We start from the raw sequence: 9,214 nt of genomic DNA on the forward strand, positions 1-9,214 counted from the left end.
TCATGCTTCCTCTCCATGGTTACAGAAGGAGAACCTTGAGTCTTGAATACAAGGTAGTCCTCATTCAACTGAAAGACCAACTCTCCTCTGTCAACATCAATCACAGCTTTTGCTGTGGCTACGAAGGGTCTGCCAAGGATGATAGATTCATCCTCATCCTTCCCAGTGTCTAGGATTATGAAATCAGCAGGGATGTAAAGGCCTTCAACCTTTACTAGCACGTCCTCTACTAGTCCATAAGCCTGTTTCATTGATTTGTTTGCCATCTCTAGTGAGATTTTTGTAGCTTGTACCTCGAAGATTCCCAGTTTCTCCATTACAGAGAGTGGCATGAGGTTTATCCCTGACCCCAGGTCACACAGAGCCTTCTCAAAGGTCATGGTGCCTATGGTACAAGGTATGAAGAATTTTTCGGGATCCGGTTTCTTCTGTGGTAATGTCTGCCTCATTAATGCATTTAGTTCATTGGTGAGCAAGGGGGGTTCATCTTCCCAAGTCTTAATACCAAATAACTTGGTATTCAGCTTTATGATTGCTCCTAGATATTTAGCAACACTCTCTTCAGTGATGTCTTCATCCTCTTCAGAGGAAGAATATTCATCAGAGCTCATGAATGGCAGAAGGAAGTTCAATGGAATCTCTATGGTCTCTGTATGAGCCTCAGATTCCTTTGGTTCCTCAAAGGGAAACTCCTTTCTGTCCAGAGGACGTCCCAGTAGGCTTTTCTTACTAAGACTCACGTCCTCACTCTCTCCAGGTTCGGCCATGTTGGTCATGGTTATGGCCTTTGCACTCTCTCTTGCGATTTTCTTCTGTATTGCTTGGGAGAGTATTGGGAAGAGTTTTAGTATTCTTCTTACTCAGCTGACCCACCTGTGCCTCTAAATTTTTAATGGAGAACCTTGTTTCATTCATGAAACTTAGTGTGGCCTTGGATAGATCAGAGACTATGGTTGCCAGGCCAGAATGGCTCTGTTCAGAATTCTCTATCTGTTGCTGAGAAGATGATGGAAAAGGTTTGCTATTGCTAAACCTATTTCTTCCACCATTATTATTGAAGCCTTGTTGAGGCTTCTGTTGATCCTTCCATGAGAGATTAGGATGATTTCTCCATGAAGGATTATAGGTGTTTTCATAGGGTTCTCCCATGTAATTTACCTCTGCCATTGCAGGGTTCTCAGGATCATAAGCTTCTTCTTCAGAACATGCTTCTTTAGTACTGTTGGATGCAGCTTGCAATCCATTCAGACTCTGAGAAATCATATTGACTTGCTGAGTCAATATTTTGTTCTGAGCCAATATGGCATTCAGAGTATCAATTTCAAGAACTCCCTTTTTTTGAGGTGTCCCATTGTTCACAGTAATCCTTTTAGAGGTGTCCATGAACTGGTTATTTGTAACCATTTCAATGAGTTCCTGAGCTTCTGCAAGGGTTTTCAGATGAAGAGATCCTCCTGCAGAATGGTCCAATGACATTTTTGACAACTCAGATAGACCATCATAGAATATACATATGATGCTCCATTCTGGAAGCATGTCAGTAGGACACCTTTTGATCAATTGCTTATATCTTTCCCAAGCTTCATAGAGGGACTCACCTTCCTTCTGTCTGAAGGTTTGGATTTCTACTCTAAGCTTGCTCATCTTTTGAGGTGGAAAGAATTTGGCTAGAAAAGTACTGACCAGCTTTTCCCAAGAGTTCAGGCTTTCCTTAGGTTGTGAATCCAACCATGTTCTAGCTCTGTCTCTTACAGCAAAAGGGAAAAGCATAAGCCTGTAGACCTCGGGATCAACTCCATTGGTCTTGACGTGTCACAGATTTGTAAGAATTTAGCTAAGAACTTATGAAGATCTTCCAATGGGAGTCCATGAAACTTGCAATTCTGTTGCATTAAAGAAACTAATTGAGGCTTAAGCTCAAAGTTGTTTGTTCCAATGGCAGGAATTGAGATGCTTCTTCCATAGAAGTTAGAAGAGGGTGTAATGAAGTCACCAAGCATCTTCCGTGAATTATTGGCATTGTTGTTATTTTCGGCCATGTCTCCTTCTTTTTCGAAAAATTCTGTCAGGTCCTCTCCAGAGGGTTGTGCTTTAGCTTCTCTTAGTTTCCTCTTAAGAGTCCTTTCAGGTTCAGGATCAGCTTCAATAAGAATGTCTTTATCCCTATTCCTGCTCATATGAAAAAAAAGAGAATAGAAAAGAAGAGGAATCCTCTATGTCACAGTATAGAGATTCCTTTATGTGAGTAGAAGAAGAGAAGAATAGAAGAAGGAGATGAGAGGGGAAAGAATTCGAAAATAAAATAAAAATATTTTTGTTTTTATTTTAAATATTAGTTATAATTCGAAAATTAAAAAAAAAATAAAATAAAATTAAATTAAAATTTAAAATAATTAGTTAATTAAAACAAATTTTGAAAAAGTGTTAGTGATTTTCGAAAATCAAAGAGAGGAAAGTAGTTAGATAGTTTTGAAAAAGATAAGAATTTTAAAATCAAACAAAAAGTCAAGTGGTTTATTGAAAAAGATTTTGAAAATCAATTTTGAAAAGATAAGAAGTTAGAAAAGATTTTGAAATTGAGTTTTGAAAAAGATATGATTGAAATTTATTTTGAAAAAGATTTGAGAAAAAAATTTAAAAAGATTGAATTTTGAAATTAAAGTTGATTACTTGACTAACAAGAAACTAAAAGATATGATTTTAAAATTTAAAGATTGAAACTTTTCTTAATAGGCAAGTAACAACTTGAAATTTTTAAATCAAAATATTAATTGTTAGCATTAATTTCTAAAATATGAGATAAAATAAGAAAAAGATTTTAAATTAAAATTTTTTAAAAAAAAATTTCGAAAAAATATATAAAAAAATAAATGAAAAAGATTTGATTTTTGAAAAAGATTTGAAAAGATAGAATTTTTAAATTGAAAATTTGACTTGACTTATAAGAAACAACTAGATTTTTAAAAATTTTTGACTAAGTCAATCCAAATTTTCGAATTTTATGAGAAAAATAAGGGAAAGATATTTTTTTGATTTTTGAATTTTTAATGAAGAGAGAGAAAAACACTAAAATAATGCAAAACATGAAAATTCAAGATCAAAACTAATAATGCATGCAAGAACACTTTGAATATCAAGTTGAACACCAAGAACACTATGCATGAATTTTCGAAAATAAGAAAAATACAATTAACACCAAACTTAAAATTTGACACTAGACTCAAACAAGAAACATCAAATTATTTTTGGTTTTATGATTTTATTAATTTTTTTGGATTTTTCAAAAATAATTTGGAAAAAGAAAAATAAGGATTGAAGAACATAGAATAATTTATTTTTTTTGAAAATTTTTTGAAAATAAAAAGCTTTAAAATTAAAATAAAATTACCTACTCTGAGCAACAAGATAAACTGTCAGTTGTCCAAACTCGAACAATCCTCGGCAACGGCGCCAAAAACCTGGTGCACGAAATTGTGATCTCAACGGCACCAAAAACTTGGTACACACTATCATAATCTCAATTCTTCTTCACAACTTTGCACAACTAACCAGCAAGTGCACTGGGTCGCCCAAGTAATAAACCTTACGTGAGTAAGGGTCGATCCCACAAAGATTGTCGGCTTGAAGAAAGCTATGGTCATCTTGTAAATCTCAGTCAGGCAGATTCAAATGGTTATGAGGTTTTGATAATTAAAATATAAATAAAATAAGATAGAAATACTTATGTAATTCATTGGTGGGATTTCAGATAAGCGTATGGAGATGCTTTACTCCTTCTGAATCTCTGCTTTCCTACTGCCTTTATTCAATCATTCATACTCCTTTCCATGGCAAGATGTATGTTGGGCATCACCGTTGTCAATGGCTACTTTCCGTCCTCTCAGTGAAAATGGTCCAAATGCGCTGTCACCGCACGGCTAATCATCTGTTGGTTCTCGATCATGTTGGAATATGATCCATTGATCCTTTTACATCTGTCACTACGCCCAACACTTGTGAGTTTGAAGCTCGTCACAGTCATCCCTTCCCAGATCCTATTCGGAATACCACAGACAAGGTTTAGACTCTCCGGATCTCAGGAATGGCCGCCAATAATTCTATCCTATACCACGAAGGTTTTAATCTTAGATTAGAAACCCAAGAGATACACATTCAAGCTTGTTTGCATGTATAACGGAAGTGGTTGTCAGGCACGCGTTCATAGGTGAGAATGGTGATGAGCGTCACATAATCATCACATTCATCATGTTCTTGTGTGCGAATGAATATCTTAGAGAAGAAATAGGCTTGAGTTGAATAGAAAAACAATAGTACTTTGCATTAATTCATGAAGAACAGTAGAGCTCCACACCTTAATCTATGGGGTGTAGAAACTCCACCGTTGAAAATTACATAAGTGAAAGTGGTCCAGGCATGGCCGAATGGCCAGCCCCTTAAACGTCATCAATGATCAAAAGTGATACAAAGATAGTCTCAAAAATGATCAAAAGGTTTCTAAATAAATCATTAAAAGTAGTTTTTATACTAAACTAGTAGCTAGGGTTACAGAAATAAGTAAATGATGCAGAAAATCTACTTCCGGGCCCACTTGGTGTGTGCTTGGGCTGAGCATTGAGCTTTCATGTGTAGAGACTCTTTTTGGAGTTAAACGCCAAGTTGTAGCCTGTTTCTGGCGTTTAACTCTGATTTGCAACCTGTTTCTAGCGTTTAACTCCAGAATAGGGCAAGAAGTTGGCGTTTGAACGCCAGTTTGCGTCATCAAAACTCGGGCAAAGTATGGACTATTATATATTTCTGGAAATCCCTGGATGTCTACTTTCCAACGTAATTGAGAGCGCGCCAATTTGGTTTCTGTAACTCAAGAAAATCCATTTCGAGTGCAGGGAGGTCAGAATCCAACAGCATCTGCAGTCCTTCTTCAGCCTCTGAATCAGATTTTTGCTCAAGTCCCTCAATAAATAAAAAGATATATAAAATAAATAAAAAGATATATATATATATATATATATATATATATATATAAATTTATTAAATAAATAAGGGGACAAAATTACCCCAATAATGAGTTTAGTAAAAAGATCAATGCACATAGGATAAAATTAAAAATAATTTGATGCATGAGTATGTGATAAGAAAGTGGAAAAATTATGGGAAACTAAGCGTAATTTTATTGTATAGAGTATGTATATGTTAGGTGAGATCTTAGACTAGTCAAGGATTCAATTTATAGCTCACTTAGCCTTATATATATATCCTCACCTTTACCTTAGCCCCATTACAACCTTGAAAAAGACCTCATGATGTTTGCATGTGTACATTAAATATTTATTGATTGGTTAGATGAAGAACAAAGTTTTAGAAAGCATGACTAGAAAAGAATAGAGTGATTAAACCCAAACACTGAGTGATTAGAGTGTAAACACAAATCCAGTGAGGGTTCAATAGCTCAATTCCATATATCCATGTTTAAATTATTGCTTGTATTGCAAGTTTGTCAAATCTTCTGGTTAACTCAATTCGATTGTGAATATATTTTAATATGGCTTGGCCCTTTGTTGTGCATAATTGATTCCTTGAAAAATTTGACTCAATTTGACCACATGTAAGCTTTCTATATATAAGTGGATAGTAATTAGAATTGCATGATTCATTTAGGTAGCTTGCATTTAGAATAGATTGCTTTGCATAGATTCCACCATTCTACCTTCACTCTTTTTTCAATTTCTCTTGAGCTAAAGCATGAGGACATGCTAATGTTTAAGTGTGGGGAGGTTGATAAACCACTATTTTATGAATTATCTTGTGCTCAATTGAGTGTTTTTATCAATTCTTCACCCACTTATTCATATGAATTGCACGATTTTACAATTCCTTCCTTATTCTATGATATATGTGAAAACATGTTTCCTATGCCTTAAAAATGTTAATTTTAATTATCCTTTATTATCATTCGATGCCGTGATCTGTGTGTTGAGTATTTTCAGGATTTATAGGGCAGGAATGGCTTAGAGGACAGAAAGGAAACACGCAAAAATGGAAGGAACACACAAAAATGGAGTTTTGAAGAAAATGGCAGCGACGCGCACGCACGGACAACGCGGACGCGTGCCTAGAGCAGAACACAATCGACGCGTACACGTGACTGACGCATACGCGTGGAAAGGAACATCTCTAAATGACGCACATGCGTGACAGACGCCACGTGCAGGAATCTGCAGAAAACGCCCTCAGCTATTTCTGGGCCCCTTTTTGGCCCAGATCCAAGCCCAAAAACACAAAATAGAGGCTGGAGAATGGGGGAATTAAATGATTCATCAATCATTCATTCAAAGAGAGGAAATTTTAGGTTTAGATGTAGGCTTTAGAGAGAGAGGATCTCTCCTCTCACTTAGGATTTAGGATTTAGGATTCTTCTTAATTTTAGGATTGTTTCTTCATTACAGGTTCAATGTTCCTTTAAATTAATTTCTCTTCTACTTTTATTCACCTTATCACTTAGTTTATTTACTTTCCCAATTTGATTTATGAACTTTCTCATGTTAGAATTGGTATCTTTATTTAATAAAATTTGAGGTATTTCAGACTTATGAATGTTTTCTTTAATTTATGTTATTGATGATTCCAATTTATTAAGGCATTTTTATTTGAGTAGATTTTCTTCCCATTTTGGCTTTGGTTAAGTAATTGGTGACACTTGAGTTGTCAAACTCAGCGGTTGATTGAGAATTTTAAATTGCTGATTAATTTGGATCCCTCTAAAGCTAGTCTTTCCACAGGAGTTGACTAGGACTTGAGGAATCAAGTTGATTAATCCACTTGACTATCCTTTATTTAGTAAGGGTTAACTAAGTGGGAGCAACAAACAATTCTCATCACACCTGATAAGGATAACTGGGATGAGATTTCCAGTTCTTATACCTTGCCAAGAGTTTTTCTAATTATTAATTTATTTTTCTTGCCATTTAAATTACTTGTTCCCTATTCAAAAACCCAAAAATATACCTTTTTCCATAACCAATAATAAATCATACTTCCCTGAAATTCCTTGAGAGACGACCCGAGGTTTAAAAACTTCGGTTATAAATTTTATTGGGTTTTGTTACTTGTGACAACCAAACTTTTGTACGAAAGGATTCTCTGTTGGTTTAGAAACTATACTTACAACGTGATTACTTTTATGAAATTCTTTACTAGCAGAAAACCTAATCGTTAGGCATGAATCAAGGAGATTCCTGAAGCGTTCCCAATACCCATAGAGAGTCTTTGATTCACCTTCAGTGACGCAAGAAATTTCCTTTCTCAATCTATCTGTAAACTCTGGTGGAAAGAACTTGTCCAAGAATTCCCTTCTAAGCAAATCCCAATTAGTAACAACAGCTTCAGGTTGAGTGTAGAACCACTCCTTTGCCTTTCCCTCAAGAGAAAATGGGAGGGCATATAACCAAATGGCAGTCTCATCCGTACCATGCCGCCTAGTAGTTGAACAAGCTATTTGAAAGTCTCTAAGGTGCTTGATGGGCTCTTGAGCGGGTAAACCATGGAATTCAGGAAGTAGATTGATCAATGCGGTCTTCAGTTCAAAATCAACGGTCAAATTTGGATGACGCGCTTGAAATGGTTGAAGAGTAAAGTCCAGAGCTCCCGCTTCCTTGAGAGTGATTCTTCTAGGAGCTGCCATAGTATCTGCACCTAAATCAAGAGAAGAGGCATCAATGGATTTAGTAGGAGAGGAGTTAGTTTCTTCCTCAAATGACGCTTCAGACTCAACCTCGGATAAGATTGGTGAATTGGCCGAAATCCCTTCACCACCCTCGGAGGCTAACCGATGCCGAGCCCGCCTAATATGTGAAATAGTCTTTTTAATTTCAGGATAAAATGCAGCTAGGCTCGGATCCGGCAATGAACGCATCATTCAATAAAAGAAACATACTAAGAAAAATAAATAATAAATACTACTAATAAACAAACAAAACACGCAAAGAAAAGATGCAATTATGTCAATATAAATATATTTACACCAACCAATAACTTAGCACACATATGCAACTCCCCAGCAACGGTGCCAAAAATTGATGGGAGGAAAAATGCCGGTTAAGAATTCCTAAAAAATTATTTTCTAAAAAAGCGTTGCAAGTATAGTCTTAACCAACGAAATTTCCACTATCAATTTGAATTGTGTCAAAATTACTAATAAATGACCGGGAGTAGAATCCCGGGTCGTTTCCCTAAGAGTTGACACAAGATGCAAATTATTGGTCAGGATTTTTCTGAATATTTTTTTTTTTGAAATTGAGAACGAAAAAAAATAAATGGCTAGGAATTAAACCAATGAAAAACTAACAATAGATGATATGTATTCAAAATAAAAGGCCTTGGTTAGGGGAGAGAATTAGAGTTTCTATCCTTGTTGTCTTTCCCAAGTATAATAGTAAAGGTTCATTGCTTCCACTTAGTCAAGTAGGTATAACTAACTCTAGCTCACAAGTCCCAGTCACTTCATGGGGAAGGACTAAAGTTGGTGAGAATTGAGTTAGCTAGCAATTCCCAATTACAGATTAATACTTGAGTATCACAACTCAAGGGTTTCCATTTACTCAACCACCAACCAAGTTGGGAGCTTACTCCATTAACACGAATGCCATTTTCATAAACACATAATAGGAATAAATAAAAGACATGATAACTATGAGAAATTAATTAAATTAAAATTGGCACTGACAATAATCAACAAGGATAAAACAAGCAATAAAAATAAACATAAAAATAATTCAATGCATTAATAAAATTTAAGAGTGACAAGATCCAAACATGAATTCAATAATCAAATAGAAAAGAGTACATAAGGAAATTAATGAAGAAACTAGGAATAAGATGATGAAGAACAAAGGTAGCAGCAACTCTCTCAAGATCTAATTCGAAGGTGAAACTAAGAATGCTAAAACCCTAGAGAAAAGTAGGAGTTTTATCACTAGAAATCAAAACTAATTCAAAAACTAAAAGTGAAAAGTGAAGTCCTCAGTCTCAGATCTATCCCAACCTCTAGTCTGCATTTTTGGGCTTGAAACTAAGTCCAAATTAGCTCAGAAATCGCCCCCAGCGAGTTCTGTTAAGTGCAGCACATGACACTCTGTCATGCGTACGCGTCAACCACGCGTACTTGTCACTAAACGATGCACTTGGCCACACGTACGCGTCGCTGAAAGATGCTTCTGAT

General features: G+C 35.6%; 1 non-coding gene across 1 annotated transcript; it reads left to right on the forward strand.

Annotated features, from left to right (window-relative positions):
* The first annotated feature begins 1,530 nt into the window (after positions 1-1,530).
* Positions 1,531-1,638, forward strand: LOC112760771 (small nucleolar RNA R71). The gene has a single exon (XR_003181194.1). It is a non-coding gene; the product is annotated as a small nucleolar RNA R71 (small nucleolar RNA).
* Positions 1,639-9,214: the final 7,576 nt, after the last annotated feature.

Source organism: Arachis hypogaea, chromosome 16 (genome assembly GCF_003086295.3).
Source record: "Arachis hypogaea cultivar Tifrunner chromosome 16, arahy.Tifrunner.gnm2.J5K5, whole genome shotgun sequence".
Classification (NCBI taxonomy): Eukaryota; Viridiplantae; Streptophyta; class Magnoliopsida; order Fabales; family Fabaceae; genus Arachis; species Arachis hypogaea.